Raw genomic sequence first — 18,921 nt, forward strand, 5'->3', positions numbered from 1 at the left:
GGCCAGGGTGTTTTACCTGGATTTTGTGCTCTGTTGGAGCTGCTGCTGATGTTGACAACATCTTCTGCTAGTAGGCTCTGTTTGACTTCTGTTTGGTTATTTTGCAATTGCACTCCAGCTGGTATGCAGCTAACATCTGGGTGCATGGGCATGGGCATATTTGCTCTCCAGCTTGCACACTGCAATTAAATATGCTCACTGACACTGCTAACATTCATCAAGCAATTATCTATATAACTTATTGACCAAGTAAGTGATTGTTGTCCTGTGTTAACATCAACATAATGTTAATACAGTGACCAGATATGATTAATTTTCCTGCACTGCTGACTTTCTACTGCCTGATTCAGATAAGTGTGTGTGTGTGTGTGTGTGTGTGTGTGTGTTTTGTGTGCTTTTCTTTGATGAATAGTATAATGTTCTACAGAGCAAACAAGCTATAGTCAATAGACTATTACTGCAAGGTACTGTATTATTAAAGCTAGTATAATATATGATGAGCAACACATCCCATCACACGCACACACAAAGACTTTTAGATCTAAGGCCACATGCGTACGCACTTCAATACAATAAGCGGCACATTCATCTTCCCACACTTCTAAAAACATTGCCTAATGTCGACATGTAATGCGTTTGTTATTGTTTTTTTTGGTGTCATTATTGCACATTGCATGATTTTTCGAGATATCATTATAAAATAAAAGTAACTTTTGTGAAGTTAGTGGGTGTGAAGCAAAAAAAAAGACCCGACAAAAAGGGGTCATTTATCTGTCAAAACAGATGTTCACTATCACACTAAAATTACCCTGAGCAAGCATTTCCACTTACTACTTATAAATATGACGTGTACTTTTTAGAAGTCTATGGGACCTTCAACTATGGGTCGTAAGGTGTAGCATAAATCCAATCAAGGTCTTGTTTTATTGACACACAGCACATTTCCCCTAACTCATCCTGATATGTAAGGGTATGATTAAAAGTAGTGTAGGCGAGACTGGTTTGCAAAATAGAGTAGAATACAAATACAATACACAAGAAGAGGATCACCTTCGTACTTCACAGAATCGGTATTTAGGATGTTTTTTAATCCCAGGATTAAATAATTAAGTAAATGATCTAACAGAATAATGAAACTCAACTAACAAAATCAAATTAATAGAAGTCTACATATAACAAATTCATGTGCAAATTGAACACACTTCATGTCATTTTGATCTCATGAATCTATCATTTTTCATTTAGGCTATTAGACAGATGCGCAAAATGCATGAAATGTGCAGTGCTTTGAAGATTTCTGGGATGACCCTGAACACTTAGCAATTATGATATCTGTGTTTCAGATGCTGTTAAAAGGGAGCCAACCAATTTATTCAAAGCCACGAAAGCAAATCAGTTTTTTTTTGTTACATATTGACACAAAGTGTATGATGATAGGGTTGGGGTTCAATAGCATTTGATCAAATCCGAAACTAGCGCCTAATCCACTTATCAAATCCAAATCTCTTCAAATCCCTCATCAAATCTGTTCAAGTTTAGCTTTAAATTTTGTAAGTAACTAGGGGTGTCTCCAATTAAAATTTAACTTTGCCACAATAAGAGGCCAAAGATGGCAGAAGGGTACTTTTCAAAGTGCAATTGAAGGCACCATAGAGTCCAGTCGGAGCCCACATACTTTACCGTTCGTTGTTTATTAACATGACGTTAACTCACTCATGGGGAAGGCAAAATGTTGCCACATGGTGACTTCAGGGAAGCAGGAGGGTTTTCCAGTTCTGTTGTTTCTCCGTCATCTCCGACTCGGACAGCGGTCATGGTGTCTGGAAAAGTCAAGCTGCAGGCTACCGGTAAGCTAATGTTACCCTGTGTCTTTAGCTGCATGCCAACAGTCAGTAAGCTAAGCTGTGTCTGTTGTTTTGTTCTTCGGACGTGCGTGTGCGCATAGGCGGGGGTGGAGAGAGAAACATATTCTGAGAAGGTAACACTTGTATTTAGTTGCATCTGGCCACAGGTTGTACTGTAGCTAACTGAAAAGCCTACTTACTTTTGCACTCTTTATTTTTGCTGCTTCAACTATTAAGTTGATGAGCTCAATTGATGTTATGTGATCAGCTGACTGTTTGACTAGAGAAGACTCCCCATTCTGTAGTCTTGTTGAACTGCTGATTTTAGCATGGTGTTACAGACTGGTACTTCTATCAACAATTGGCTATACAGACAGCAGGCTGGAGAGAACACAGTAATTACAAATTAGCCACATTATGTGATGTTTTTTTTTGTCTCAGTATCTTACGGAGAACGCAACAGCTAGGATTGGGCATATTGAATCCAGTTTAAGGATGATAAAATACCCCAAATCTTTAAAGCTTGCTAATCAACAATTGCCAAATTGCCAACATTTTTAGCCCTGACTTTCCACTCCCCAACAGTTTTTGGAGATCACTGACAAAAGTCCCAGATCAGAGGCAAATCAGCGCTCACTCCCGAGTGATGATCGCTATGTGTTAATCTTCAAAGAAGCAATCTAAGAGACGCGTCGCAGTAGGCTCATGCGAAATATCTAGCAGGTTAGGGTTGTTTTAGCAGCGACGACCTATAGCCAATAAGAGCAAAAGATACGGGGCGAAGGAAACACCTGCAACAGTTCAACAGCATCAACATCATTTTTTCTTTATCTTCCTTGTTTTTTTGCTGCAAATCAGTGCACAAACAACTAGAATTGCTAGCTTCTTGTGGACATCAATTTTTGGAGAAAATAACTCCTGTCTCTCCGTGTCTTGGGTCTTTACTCCTATCACTTCTTAGGTGTGCTGGAGGTTCATTCCTCCAAGTCAAATGTCTTGTAATTCGTGACCCCCTGTCGCTGATCACTCAAGTAATGTGCAAACCACAACGTTTAAGAATTCCCATTATAAGACAGACACTCATGTATTGTGATTAGTACAACAATCAGGCAACTTTAAAAGTCATTAGTGTGCAGGTGCTGTTTCAGTTCACTTTCAGCGCTGTTTCTGGATGCAGCAGGCAGTTATTTAAAGTAAAAAAAAAGCTCTGATAAACCCACTCCGTGCAACCTTCTGTTGAACATAGTGGAGCAAGCGTTGCTCGTAAGAGATTTTGTAAGCTCCAACTAATACAGTTTTTCATTTTTATACGTACAAACTAGCGGCATTGGAATTATTAATTGCATCGATGCATCGCGATGCGAACCTGGACGATTCTGCATCGATGCAGCGACAGACCATAATCGAATCGATTATTGCCTACTGATGTTACTTATTGATTTTCCCCTCGCTGCTTTTTTGTTTCGACCTTCTGTTTGTTGTCTGCCTCGTTTAGAATCCACAACATTCAGGAAGTGTCTTTTTTAAGAAAAGATACAATGAAAAGGGGAGTTCATGTACAGCTGACTGCTTGAATTTTATCGATGAAAAGCATGTGTAGCAATATGTAATAATATTGAGGAGGTGACACGTTGTGATGCATCGTGATATCGAAATCGAATTCGAATTGTTGACAGGATGATCGTAATCAAATAGAATCGTGAGACCAGTGAAGATTCACACCCTAGTACAAACAGCCTGCTAGCAAATATTTTCAACTATGTAAATGTTTGGCTTCATGCAGAACAATATGATTGCTAATTGGACTCAACAATCCTACTATATTAACCATCTGGACTGCTAAAACCTGCTATATCAGACACTGCGATGCTATTCTATAATATTTACCAACGGGCCTGCGTGAAAGACAATTGTCCAGATTTAGCGCAGCAGAGTGGCTTCTTCACCTACTCCTCTGTGTCCCTTTCCGCTTTTCTCAATGGCCATTTAAAGGCTGATATAATTTGCTAAAAGAATCTTTGCCAGTTGGATGAGTGACAGAGGAAGATGGAGGCAGACAGAAAAGCTAAATAACAATGCACCAATAAATGGTCATTTGCATTCAGACGATCACTCGTGCACCCTTTCTGGCATAAAGCCCTTGTCATATTCATACCTGGATTCTCGCCACTCCAACAGACAATTAACTCGCCGCTGTCTGTCCATGGTATTCTTTTGAGGGAAGAAGCATTCTAAATGGCAAATGCCACACACACACAAAATAAAGGAAAGGAAAGGAAAGGAGGGAAAAGGAAAGGAATGGAGAGGAGACATGAGTGAGGAGGGGGAGAAAAAAGAGAAGATGACAGTGCCTGAGGGAACAAACATCACCTCCTGTCTGGCTCCCTGACAGCAAGGAGCAGACAGGTGAAGAAGGGAGGAGGAAGAGCGAGCAGTCTGTATGTGTGTACGTGTGTGTGTGTGCAGAGGTGCGGCATCTCTCCAGCCAAGAGAAGGGCATCTGTCCGTCTCGGCTCGACTACAGCGTTCGGCGGCTGTCCGTGTGTATCTGAGTGCCGTGCTATTAAATGCTATACCTGGCCAGTGTCTTGCTGTACTGTAGATCTGGAATACCATTATGCATCTGTCCAGCCGTCTGTTATCCTCATGCTATCTGTCACTCTGCTTGTCTGTCCTTGTGTCGGTCTATCTATGAAGCAAAGCTGCATGTTCCCCACCTGCTTGCCAATCTGATGCATCCATAGCTGTGCTGCCTTCCTGTCATTCTATCATCACTGACTTTCTATATAGCCTGGGCGTATGCCAGCAGTCTCTCTGTTCCCTGTGGATCTTATATAGTGATTGATGACTGGAAGATATACTGGGATTAAACCCCCCTATTTTGCTCCTCCCCACTACCTAGCACATGACGGTAGCCTTCAAAACACACATGCTGTCAGCCTGCACACATAAACACTACACGTACACACTCGCTGGCATGCACAAAAATAAAGTGCCAGGAAGCCTGGAAGCAGTCATGGGATATATAGAGAGGGCAGTCGATATAGCAAGTGTGCACGTGTGAATGTATGTGTGATGGTTTGTTTGATTTTCATGGTTGTTTTAAATCCCTACGGGGTTAAAGAGTAGCTGAGCATTAAACTGAGGGCAGATTGACACAGAAAACAGAGCAATTGAGATTTAAACCACACTCGCTTCATTTAATTGCTGTTCTTAGTTAAAACAACTCACTAAATAATGATCTCTGATACTGTCATTTAAATAAGTATCTGTTTTGTTACTGCTAACACCGATTAACATGCCACAAAAATGATTCATCCCACTCCCGGTTCATGCAAAGCTCTTACATTCGCTGGTAGGCTTTTCCTGTGGTAAATCGCTTTGGCACACATGAAGTGATGAATTCTGACTTAAGAGTAGCCTATTATTACGTATGATCAGAGATAGTCTAAATGGAGAGAGATAGAAAAACCTTACGTACAGACACTTTAAACTTCTGCAACTTAAATCAAACTAGGCATCTTTTAACAAACTGATCAGCAGAATATCATTTTTTGTCTAAAACTAAAGACAAAAAGAGAAAATGGTGATTGATGAAATGATTCATAATCGTAAATGAATATCTTTACAAAATTGGTTGCCAATCTATCCGGTAGTTGTTGAGATATTTCAGTCTGGAAGTGTTGGACCAATGGACCGACATTGCCATCCTGAAGGCCACACTGCTAGCGCGGCTATTATAAACTGTTCACTGTGAGGTCTGTGGATTACCCAGAGCATGTTGTACTTTAGTACTGAGAGATGTGTGTGTTACATTCTTTAAATGTCATGTTTCATGTGCATTGTATTTGGGTCATGGAAATCACAGACATGGGTGTCTCAAAACCAGGGCAAAAAAACCCTGCACGGCTAGATACCAGTAAGGGGTCGGTGAGAAAACATGTTTTTTTTTGTAATTTGGATGAACTAACTCTTAACTCGAATAACACATTGTTTAATAGATCACAAACAGTAGAGCAAAGATAGAACTGGCCTGACACACAAGCTCAATTTGAAACTGTGATGCTGTGAGGACACAATAAACCTTCTAGCTTGTTGTGCCTAAAAGCCTAAAAGTCTGTTTTCTGGTACTGTGTACAGTTACACCCAGCCTAGTTCTGCTGCTTGGCCAACTGACTCTGCCTGCCAAACACATGTATGGCAAAACTGACTCCCCGGGCTGCAGCAAAGTGCAGCACATCCAGGCAGACGTGCTCCTTTGGCCCTGGGAGGAGAGAAGTAAAAGCATTCTAAGCCCACACAGAAACACACACAGATGTATACGTCCAATTTATTAAATGTACACACCCACTCTATTGTTCAATAATAAAGAGAGCAAAACAGGCAAATACACACTGCTTCTCCTCTTTCTCTCTCTTCTTCTCCTTCCCTCCCTCTCTCTCTCTCTCTCTCAAACACACACACACACACACACACACACACACACACACACACACACACACACACACACACACACACACACACACAGTCTCTCCCTGGTGGATAAATCAGTTCTTTCATGCTCTGTCATCTGGCTGGCCCTGTTCTACTGTGTTTCTCTAATAGAGAAGGAACAGTCCATCTCTTTTACTATTCCAATGATCACACATACGTACATCTTCCTCATCTCCCTCTTTCTCAGTCAATCTACAAAATACACTGTAGACCGAAGATAGGGGACTTACAGTTAGGGATGCACCGATACCGATGCCAGTATTGGGTATCGGTCCGATGCTGTGTGCATGTACTCGTACTTGTTGTCATAAAATTACTCCGATACTACCACACCCGATACCACCTCAGAGCAATGTGACAATAATTTCTCCGTTAAGCAGGTATAGGCAACGGAAGTGGAGCAATGCCAGCCGTTTGGAGATTTTTGGCTGTAAAAAAAATAACTAGGCTCTTGCCCAATGCATAATTGCACTTGACGACCAGCCATTGTCAGTTGTTAATAATACTGGGTTTTGACGTCTTCTCAGTGTACTGGAGCCGAGAGATTCCCAGCCGTCACCACATTACAGAAACCGTGTTTCCAAAGCTGCTTTGTGAAAAAGCACATCAGCAGCCTGTTGCCCGTAAACTTCACCACTGATATTTGGAGTAGCGGTGTTAGCCCAATGTCTCTCATCAGCTAACGGGCATAAACATGAAGAAAGCGATATTTCAATCTGCTCTGTCTCCATGCGGTTTCTACACAGCGCTGTTTTAACAACCACAGCAGTACTCTGTAAATAGCTGTTTTTTTTTCACAAACAGGCTAAAGCGAAAGCTCTCAGTGTGTAGTCTAACTGTTTTAACTGTTAGAGTTTGCCACAAGTCTTTAAATTTGGACAACATCTTGTGAACTTAGCTGCTGGCGTAAACAAACCATCCTCTCTGCTGGATCAGTAAATCCACATGGCTACTTAATATGCGCGTGAATGACGTCATCGGACTTTGCGTTCTTCATTCTTTCTAAACTTCACTCAGTATTTTGATATCAGGAATTATATGATTTATTTTATTGATACTAGCCAGGGGAAATGTCAGGGCCCAGGTACTGAACTTTGAATAGAAAAAAGGCATGGTACTTTGAAAATACTGCTTTGTTCTAATTGACAACAATATCAGAGAAGGCCAACATCATCTGTGTGCCTGAAAACGCCCTCGGACCCCAGAGGGATTATTAAATACTCGTATCGGTACTCGGTGTCGGCAAGTACCCTAATGTAAGTAGTTGTACTTGGTCTTAAAAAAAGTGGTATCGGTGCATCCCTACTTACAGTATGTTAAATGATTGAGGAGGATATATAAACCTGATGAAATGTGTGTATGTGCGCATGTGTGTTGGTATGTGTGTGAAGATGGCGAGGTATAATTTGCTCTTAAGTGATAAGGATGGAGTTAATAGCTTTTTGAAATAGGACCGCCACGATGATGAAGGTGGTCTGATTAACATGAATATAATAATGTTATCATTGGCCTGTAATCAGGTGATGGCTTAGTGTTGATAATGATGTTAATGATGGTGATGGCGCCCCTGTTAAAAAAAAGATATGTAATGATTCAAAACGCACATTTTCAAAGATTAGTATTGGGCTGCAAAAAATGAGCAATGTGTTTTATCGTCAACAAAATGATGTTTACCTTCAGTAAATGCATTGTGTGTGTCCTTAAGGTTAAATCCACCTTCTTCCTCATAAAATATTTGTAAAGCTTTAAAAACAAAATACAAACATTTTTAATCGTAGAGGTGTTAACGTCCATGTTTACTATTTTGCTGTCTTCTTCATGGCTTTGCTGGCACATTATTACATTTCTTGGCACATTATCAACATGACTGTGTCAAGTACAGACATCTCTCAGGTGTGTGTGTGTGTGTGTGTGTGTGTGGTGTATGTGTGTGTGTGTGTGTGTGTGTGGATGATACAAACCAAACAGGGACCCACACGTTAAAAAAGCATTGCTCCATTGCACTAGTAGTTCACTGATATGGTCAAAACCAGACACTAAAGAAAAAATAAAAATAAAAATAATTCTATAAAAAATAACAGCAGCTTGCAGTACATTGTAGTGATGAGTAGGCCTATAAATAACTCATGCATCCCAAAGCTGTGCAATGTGTATCTTACATTCTTATCTTATGAATGTCTTATAGCTGAGCTATAAAGCATTAGTATTAATTAGCAGTTAATTAAGGCATTAGTTACAACATATAAACCCTTTACAAAGAGTGCTATATTCTGAACTCATGAACTATGATAAAGACTGCAGTCACCGTGTCAGTTATTGGAATAGTATAGGAGACTGACAAACATACACTGTATACCTTAACGCATGACTATTATGCAAATAAGTACTGTATGCTGTATTGATTGTTGGATGTCATGATGATGATGATGATGATGATGATGATGGTGATGATGATGATCATGATGGTGGTGGTTGAAGACGTAGTGGTGATTAAAGTGATGATGGACATCATCCCAATAATAATTCACTTCCGAGAGAGAGCGGTGATGAAGAGATCAAGAGAGGAAAACGAGAAATTAGCAAACACACGTGCTGAGAGATTTTCAAAAGTCACATTATAGGAGAGAGAGAGAGAGAGAGAGAGAGAGAGAGAGAGAGAGAGAGAGAGAGAGAGAGAGAGAGAGAGAGAGAGAGAGAGAGAGAGAGAGAGCAGAGAACAGCGTTTGTCCTTCTTGGACTCAGTTTTGTGACCGGCTGACGGGCTGAACGGGGGAAGAAACTTGAGAGGATCACACCGAGATCCGACATTCAGAGGTAAATTCACAATCAATTTGACTGAAACCAGATAATCCTGTCATTGTGAACGTGTGTGATTTTTTTTTCTTTATTTGTTATTTTTTTAAATTTGTTTACGGCGGTCAGGCTGACTGAAGATCAGACCTAGTTTCCCCTCGCTTGATATGCTATTTGGGAATTGCGTTTCTCTCTGCCTGCCTGCTCTTTGGCACCGCTGCTTGACATTCACCAGAGCTCACATTTTAAATTGAGAATACGGAACGTGGCACTTAAAATACTTCAATATCAATTTGTGGGTGCCTATTATTGTTTCAGTGAAATCGATGTATGTGGTTTATTCTCACGGCAGACGGACTCCGTGCGTCTTTGCGAGAGCCCGAAGCGTTTTGCAGGATTTTTGTCGTCATAAAAGTATATCCCTTACAGCGTCATGTGAAACTAGCTGTGAATTGTAGTTATAATAAATATGACAGCGGGATCAGTTTCATAGTGAACGACATTGAGCAGTCCTAATTGGGAGCCCTTGGTCAAAGATATTGAGGACCTGTCCGCTGGCGCACACTCGTATGTGTTTTTATGTGGGGCAATGTCAGCGCCATAACTGTTGTATACACTAACTGATTCTCTTTATTGATCCATTTATCGATTCTGCCAGATTTGTAGTCCATGTTTTCTCCCGACCACAAGGTGAGGAGAAGGGGGCTCTCACTTTTTGTGCAAATTGGACCGGTGTTGCACCGAAATCACCGGCGCAATATTTTTACGCGTGCGAGCCGATTCCTGACAGGCGGCGTGCGTGTGCCCACTCCTGTCTGTCTGCAAGCATCCGTTACCAAAGGACGGCTGGGATCAACGACTGCCAGACTGCTATATACCGAGCATCGACACGCCGGGGCAAATATTTTACCTGCTCGCCGTCCGTATGCGCAATTTCTCCGCGGTTCAGCGCGTCTCTAATGAGGTTGAACGGCTCCGAGTCGCTCCAAAAACCCGGCTTAATTGCATCCATTTATTACGCGACCATGTAAGGCGGTGATAATAAGAATTTGGCTTCATATCCAGGGATGTCGGTGATGCGCTTGTGCAAAATACTTCTTTTTTGGTGTGTACAAATAGTAATAATGTTTTGTGTATGTGTAAAACCATAAGCATCTGGTTAAGACATTTGCTTAGATGTACGACTTGCCTTCCCAGGTTACATCGATTATTGCAGTCTGCTGGGTAGTATATTTTTGTAAGAGCAAGAAAAGTGGGTCTTCCATATCTATATAATTTCTTGATGATGTAGAGAGCATGGTGAGCCTTTGATACAGTCATCTTTGCGCTGGGTCAATTCTCAAGTGGAAAATCTGTGCTCTTGTAGCCTCTTGCTGAGCATATACAACTAATGTGATACACAAATGACTCCCACACACGCTTAATGGCTCTGATCAGGGTGAGACATATTTATTTATGTGGAAAGCCTATGTATTTTACATCACTGTCCCAACAGGGTACATGGTTACAATCAGTTCAATGTGTGTGAACACCAAGACTATATTTGTGTCTGGTACGATATGTGTGTATTAGTGCATATGTTTATCTCTGAGTATCTTTCACTGCTTGTATCTTTGATTGCATGAGCACTTTCCTGCAATTTTCTCGGGACCAGCCGTAGCATCGCAGGGCTCTTTTTTCTGTTGTTGGAGAAAACAGGACGAGGGAGACTAGTGATTGGACACACGCTCTCTCCTCTTCAAATGTTATTAAGAGAGAAAGCGCGACAATCTGTGTGTCAGGATTCAGTTAGCAATTGTTTACACCAGATATCGCTTGCATTTACCCAGATGGGTGCCGAAGAGTGTTAGGGGGAAGTGAATAAGGAGGGCAGAGGGAGAAGAAGGAGAGGGGAGGTTAGAAGACATCAAGGGAGGAGAGGAGGGGTAGTTTGATGGAGAAAGGGGGAGTAGATGAAAGGTGGACAGAGGTAGGGGTGGGGCAGAACATGAGGAGAGATTAGAAGAAAGACTGGAAAATGAGTGGAGAGTAGGAGGAAGATATGCCGCATTTCCACTGCATTGTACGGTAGGGCTTTACTCGACTCTCCTTTTCGGTTTTCCATTAGCAAAAGTTGCGGATACCTTGTACCTAGTAATTTTTACCAGGTACACTCGGTCGAGGTTCCAAGCGTGCTGAGCCGATACTAGAAGGTGGAGTTAAAACACTGCAGACCGCTGACTGGTCAGAGAGAATCATCACTAGCGCGACACGGGACATCTTGCACACACCCGCCATTTTTAAAATAGCCAAGCTACTGTCGATAGCGACCACAATTTTTGTATTCACTCGACCCAGATTTTGAAAAATGGCAGCACCCAAAACCACGGCATACATTACGTACACTATGTTGTACAATTGACGAAGGATGGAAGGATTCAGTGAGTGTCACGTTGAAAATGATGTCACGGCAGTTTCACGTGATGCTGCTATGGCGATCAGCTGAAAATCCCAACTTCACTGAGGGGGTACTATCCGCAGTGGAAAATTAAATAGAGAAAAAGGACCTGGTACCAAAAATGAGTTGAGTTGAGCCGAATCATGCAGTGGAAATGAGGCAATAGAGAGGAAGAGAGAGGGGAGAGAGGGGAGAGGTGGGGGTGGTGGTGGTGGAAACCAGACAGGTTGCACTTAGTCAGGGACTTATGCTGGCGATAAAAGTGCCTTAAGAATAGAAGAAAGGTGCTGCAGTTGTGAAAAGCGAGGGACACACTGCATCCCATTCACGGACATTACAGTGTATTATGGCCAATGATAAGCAAGACGTTCAGGATAGATGTTGGGATACTGAAAGAGAAGGGGGGATGGAAAAGCACCGGCAGACTCCAAGAAAAAAGAAAAAACAAGGACATATAAAAAAGGTGTATGTGTGTTCAAGAAAGAAACTAGAGAGTCGAAGATGCACTGGGGAAAGGAATTTAAATTCAGGTCTTGAATGAAGCTTTTCTTTAACCGTCTTTCCCCACCAGTGTTGCATAACCTTGTTGCCTCTCCTGCCTCTCCTGCCTTGTAAAGTTTTGCCAGGAAGACAGATTACTTACTAATTATGTTCCAGAGACTCCACTGGCTGTCTTTCTTTAAAGACTAAATCAAACTCCATCAATTACGTGCCCTTAAAGATGTTAGAGATGCTTCTAAACATGCTGATCACCCTTCTATGGTGAGGAATAATGGCTTCGTATGCAACCCCAATTATGGAAAACACACACAGGGAACATGGTAAATCAGTGAGCCTCTATTTCCTTTTTAATTCCCTCCTAATGAAAATGGGAGAATCCTCGAGATGTGCACCCTTGGGGGCTTTTCTTTTCTGAAAGAGTGTGTGGCAGTCGACGGACGCGTACCATTCATTGGCTGACACCTCAGTGAAATGAATCAGACAACATGGCCTTCCAGGGATCCTCGTGGAGAACAAGGAAATAAATGCTTAGTGCTCAAGACATGAAGATTCCCTAGGGCCCTCGCACACAGAGATAATGTAATGGCAGAATTCCCTTTCCTATTGTTTCAAACGGGAGACGAAACAAGGAGCTTCCACGATCTAACGTCGCCTAAGATCCTGCTTGTGCTCCTCTCGTCTTGCTTTCCAGACATGGGGGAAATGGAATGAGCTGTATAAAACCTTTGGCAGAGTACTTTTCCTCGGGTGTCAGTCTTTTGAAGGGGGTGCAAAAAAAGCCTGTAACTCTGCAGTGACTTTGTGCAGGAACTCAATCTCAACTATATCCTCTCCAATTACCTACTCAAGACTGGCGAGAAATGTTTCATCCAACTGTGATGCTCCCTTTAAACTCCAGATAGATGTAAATGGTGATGTACTAGACCTTCCCTCAGTTCCCTTTGATGGTGATCACACGTCAAAGGAGAAGAAGACACATGATTTCTGATGCTGACTTTGTAAGACGGATAATTCGCAGTGGGTTCCGCAGCACGCATCTCTCAGGAAAAGTGTGCAAATTCGCTTGAACATCCTTCACGCTTTTCCCCATCGCCCCCCGATGCAGTGCCGTGTCCCTGGCGTCCCTAGACTGAGGTTAGAGCAGGACACGCAGACCCCAGCCTGAGCAGTGCTGTGCCGAGACATGGAGCCATTCTCTCCCTGGTGGTGATGGGTGGAAGGGAGGGGAGGGGGGCGGTCATTTAGAGGAAATGGCTATGTCTAGCAGTGCAGTGTTTTTCTCTGTGGAGGCCTGTGGTTTGCTGCTGCAGAGTCTGTCACAGTCTCTTGTTCTCAGACCAACATCGCTGCTTACTCCCATGCACATGGCAATGCAGACAGGTGGAGATGCACATATGCAAGCACCTATTCGAGAGAAGACACGCCCCCCCCCCCCCTTTACACACACACACACACACACACACACACACACACACAGGAAACTCATAGGTTCTTGTCTTCAAACTGTCTAGAAATTGTACATGCACACACACAGACATGTTATTCAGATTTGCCTCAATTTTCTCTCTTCAACAAGAGGCGCATTCTCTTTCTGCTGTCAGCAGGGGGTCTGTATTACTGCCGGAGTGGACTGAATTTCAGAGTGGGATGTAAGTTTGGTGGAGGCAACTCCCAGCTCGTGGTGGATTGCTGTTTGGATGGGGGGAATGAAAAAATTTACAGAAGCTCGCTCCACTGGAGACATTATTATACAGAAAGACAGGAGGCTGCTCCAGGCTGAATGTGTGTGTGTGTGTCTGTGTATTTACATTTATACCCTGCTGTGTAGAAATGACGTAGGGAGAGGGCAAGAGAGTCAGACATTGACAGAACGAGAAAGCTTAAATGACTGTTGGTTATAGACTTACTGCCACTGGCTGGAATTGGAGTGGTGAGCTAAAATGAATCTTTTCTCTACCTATTTCTGATGAAAAGTTGAATTTGAGCTAGAAATAAAGTGCTGGATAATGATACTGAGCATTTCATTATATTTCTGTCAAACCCTATTGAAAGGAGTTTTCAATGTTTGCACACGTCAGGTACAGAAATATTAAGTGTATGTAGTCTATTGAAAGAAGAACAATATGTAAATTGTAAGATTTCCAGGGTCCCTGAATCAGCAGCAAAGAATGAGCTTAAAACCAGTGTTGGGCAGTAATGCATTACTTAAGTGTAACAGTGATGTGATTACTTTTTTCAAAATAGTCTAAGGTATCACAATTTTAAATTCGAGAATTACATTACACTTACTAATCCAAGTAACATTCCATTACGTTGACAGTTTGGGTGTCTTTGCTGTGTCACAGGGAGTTTGATGGAAGGGAGATATCAATGTCTTCCCTGTGCGGTCAGAGGACAGGCTGCTGTGGGGCGCGTTAGCTTGCACAGCAGCGGGCAGTATGAGGAGGCAGTTAGCCTCTACCATAAGAGGAGAAATGTGCTTCCTGTATGGTAAGTATTTTCGCGACATGTTGTGTCTTCTTAGCCGCCAGTAGTTTTCCCTACATTTAGCTGGCTAACCTTCAGATTGCTTATTTTAGTTTAGCAGCTTAGTGCTGCCTGCGAGCAGTCTCTGCAGCTAAGCATAAAGTTAGCTTGTTAGCTGGCTGCTTGTTTCTACTTTTGTTAAATACAGATTAGATGTGAGGATGTGGCAGCTTTTGAGTTGTTTAAAGGCACCTTTGATAGTGAAATTAATGTAATGAGTAATGTAACCCATTTATTTAACCCATTTATTTTGCTTTTAAGTAATGTAATTACTTTGTCAATAAGTAAGCATGTATGCATTGATTACATTTTCCAAACACTGCTTAGAAACCATTCATAAGACCATTTTGGTATTTCAAAACAGCTTGTGATGCACTTATTTAACCTTAACTGCTCAGTAGAAGGAATGTAAGCCTTAACCAGACAGCACGCAAATGCATAGTGCTTCACTTATTGACCTACTCTCCTCTACATTCGGACAGCAGAAACAATCCTTCCCATTTATAAAAACTTTGGGCTCAAAGTATTTCTCTTCAAAGTAGAATTTTGTTTGATTTGTGTGTGGAGATCTGCCCAGGAAATTTGCTTGCTCGTAACTTCCCTTTAAATCATGAGTCATGGTGGTGGGAGGACCAAGGTGTACAGATCGAGGAACAGGCAGATCAGTCCCACAGCCCAGCTTGCATTACTTACATGTACAAGGATAATGAAGGTGGAATCCATAAGGGGGGTCAAATCTCACTTAGTTGCACAGAAATGGAAGGAGGCTACAATTAGCCCTTTAGCACATGCCATGTGAAATCATAATATTCAATGTTAAATAAGATTTTCTCTATTCAGACATCACATTCCAGTGATTAGTTCTGGTGCAAATCTTTAAAACGTGATGGAACAGCAGTTTTCAATTTGACAAGTTTCATTGGCTTTCCATTTACGTCCCTATTTCTCAATTCATAAGCACACATGAAATTGAAAGCAGTAACTCTAGCTGCTTAAATAATTTCACCATGGTTTAACACAATTTAGGAAAGCTTTAATAAGCTTTGCGACAAAAGGTGTCAATGACTGTAACCAGCGTTTTGGAATTAAATTTATCATACTGAGGAAATTAACAATTATTTTCCCCTGAACAATTGCTTTTGAATTGAATTTTCTTGTGCAGATAGTAGCTCCTTTTTTGGTGTTATTTATCACTTCTGTGTTTTGGCTCATCTTTATCATGGCTGACAGTAATTCTGTGAAAGGTAGGAGTGTAGGTGTTTGCTTGGACTGGTGGTAATGTGCATCTGCACGGCTGCATGTATCACATCAGCTGCAGACGTGTGTGTGTGCGTGTGTGTGTGTGTGTGTGTGTGCGCGCGTGCGCGTGCGTGTGCGTGCGTGCGTGCGTGCATGTGTGCGTGTGTGTGGCCATGACAGAAAGAAACCTACAGTATAAGCTGCCACCCCTGAAATAGGAGTCCTGTAGGAATTGAGTAAATCCTATTGTAAATTTGCCTACTCCATGAAGATAATTGGCTTATTCCTGTGTTAAATAGCCGGTCCTACAGGACACTGACTGGGCTTAGCATGCTCCGTGTAGACAGTGTGTCTGTTTCTCAACCTCTTAGGGACTTAGAGGCACATTACATACTGAATTACTGTATGACAATGATGAACTGATAGCTGCAGTGCGTAACCCTGAGCTCCTGTACAGGAAATTACATGCACAAGAGTCGGCAAGGGCAGGAGTTCGATTCCCACAAGGTGCCCCTCTTATTCTGTATGGTTCTTGCTGCTTGATGTTTGAGAAGAAGTTACACAGACAGACTGGTTTAGGAACAATCTGTGCATCCCAGACTTCAGAGCTACATTTCCCATGCCTTGTAAAGATCTCAATTTCTGGCAGTTTCAGGCTTCTATTGAGTGGATGTGTGGAAAGTGTTGCGTTGCCTTACCTAAATCATTATCCACACATCAAACACCATCTGGGTTTCACTCCGTTACTTTGAAGATTCCTTCCTCATCAGTCCTGTGCCTAAAGGAAACGCTGCAGATGTGTTCGTGAGCACATGAAAACAAGCTCACATGTGGCTCTTTTTATGCCCGTTTTAACCCCGTAGTTGCTCAGTAACCACGCTAATAACTGTTGTCTCTCTGTTTCTTGGCCTTTGGGCAACTGCTTAGTAATGAACCCGGCCCCAGCTGATCCAGCAGCTCAGAAGGGGAAAAAAGCACCAAAATGCTCAAACCAGAAAATGAGAGATTCAGAGATGGATGAATTGTCAGTGGATGTGCAGCTGTTTGTGTGTGTGTGTGTGTGTGTGTGTGTGTGTGTGTGTGTGTGTGAGACAGAAACAAGCGAAATTCTGGGACATGACCGAAAACTGTCTAGTTAGAGTGCATCAGGAAATGGATGAAAGGGAGAATTCCCTGCACGTGGTGAGAGAAGAGAAATGGAGCTCAAAATGCTTCATCTGTGTGTGTCCTGATGGCTGCTTAGTTGAACAAAGGCAACCAAGAGACAGTGACTATAATACCTTTAAAACCAATGCTCTGTCTCCTTTAAAACATGCCGGACATGCTGTAAAAAGAAATAGCTGAAAGCAACTTTTTAAGGCTTGACTGATGATATTGAGCAGATGAAATGGCAGCACCTCAGGGAGGGGTTTTTGAAGTTAAAAATACAAAGGCAAAGGGAACGTTTGTTTGTGCTTATCCCATCGTCAAATTACATTGATAAATACCATGATTTTTAGTTTGGTGTGATGCACTCTTTCCTGTTATGTATTAGAGCAAGCTGCCTTTTCTGACTGTTATCACAACATCATTCGGGTGCTCGTGTCCAGGTGTGCGTGGATCTGTGCGTTTTCCAGCCTCTCAAGAAAAAACAAGGGGCGAGCTACAGAGCAAGGAGGTTCATCAGTAGTGTAATTAATGTAGTGCGGTTCAGTTATCATGCGTGATATTTCAGCGCTGTGATCTACTTGAGAAGGCTTTTTGATGAATGGCCAATTAGAAGCAGACTCCTCAAGCCTGGTGGCTGACTGATCTCTTTTTAATGGCACTCCTGTTTCTTTGATAAAAGGCAAAATGAATCATCGATACCCTGGCCCCGAGGAGCACTGAGCACAGAATGTAATTGTAATTGGGTGTGTAGCAGCACTTTGGGGTCCAGGCTGTGCCTGTGTGTATATGTAAGAGTGTGGAAGAGCATTTTTGTGGTAATAGTGGTCAGTCCCAGTCATACTCTGATGCACATGGCTGCTTTTCCAAAGCATTATGTATAATTCACTGCTAAAGTGTGTTCATCTTTATTCCTCTATTATCTACAGTGATCTGCTTCATGTACATTTCAGTGACTGTAAGTACGGCAGCTCAGCTGTGTGTGGTTGCAACAACACCAATCAAGTCTCATTGTCACTGATTTCTTTGCGTTTGATTGCTATTAAAGCACACTTCAATTAGGCCGGGCAAGTTTCCCTTCCAAAAAAATCCATGCTGCTGTGTTTTTGATGCTTTAATCAAAAAGTTTCATTTTATATGCATTATTAATGCTGCAGAAATGAAAAGACAAGAGCAGGAAAACAGCCTTAAACTTTCAAAGCAACACAAAGTCTCTTTTTATTCTTTATTTGCCAGTTCCTCAGGAGATGGCCAAGATGTATTTGCCGTTTCTCAGAAGGGGGTGTCATGGCAGGGGAGGGTGTTGTCTGAACTGAAGCTGTGAAAACACACCATGTAACAATTTGAGCAAGCAGCTAGCATCTCGAACCAAGAGCTTTTGGACCTCCCAACGGGCCTTTGCTGCGCCTTTAATTTGTACTGCAATGTTTTCCTGGGGCTCAGCCACAGGAGACTTCTCTGCTTTCCTAAGCAAATAGAACAGGTTCAGAATGAGGTGATTATTGTTGTCAAAATGTCACTGCATCCCCCTCTCACGCTGGAGGGGTTGAGACAATAATCTTATAATTCACTGCATGAAACTGTAGGAATATGTCTTTTCTCTCTACCTGGCTGCCTACTACAGGCACATACACTATGAGCCCCCTGATCCTCAGGTTTATGTGTGCTTTCCTCAGCCTCCGTCCTCAGCTCCACCACACAATGTGAAGCGGCTTCCAGCTGAAATTGCGTACCAGAACTTTCACACTTGGTCACAATGGAGGCTTGCTCCGCAGGTAGGCTTTTGGGAAGATACAGAGGGAATCTTATTTTGCAGATTTAGACTTCATAAACATCATTATCATCTGCCTGACCTTGAGTTGCTGTGCTGTTCAGCGGCGACCCCAATTTTGTCAGAAACCTTCAATGTTAATGCGTGCGGTCCTCCGGGCACATGGGCAA

The 18,921-nt window shown here is 42.3% G+C and overlaps 1 protein-coding gene across 5 annotated transcripts in view; it reads left to right on the forward strand.

Annotated features, from left to right (window-relative positions):
• Window positions 1–9,015: 9,015 nt before the first annotated feature.
• The window catches only part of LOC116057982 (cadherin-2), a 151,937-nt gene continuing 142,031 nt past the window's right edge, over window positions 9,016–18,921 (forward strand). For 3 of the 5 annotated variants that reach the window (XM_036004839.1, XM_036004842.1, XM_036004843.1), the window contains exon 1: window positions 9,016–9,152. The gene's annotated coding sequence lies outside the window, so the exon portion shown is untranslated. Of the gene's footprint in view, window positions 9,153–14,309; window positions 14,560–18,921 lie in introns of those variants that run through there. The other 2 variants (XM_036004841.1, XM_036004840.1) reach the window with 2 other exon arrangements.

Source organism: Sander lucioperca, chromosome 9 (assembly GCF_008315115.2).
Source record: "Sander lucioperca isolate FBNREF2018 chromosome 9, SLUC_FBN_1.2, whole genome shotgun sequence".
NCBI lineage: Eukaryota > Metazoa > Chordata > Actinopteri > Perciformes > Percidae > Sander > Sander lucioperca.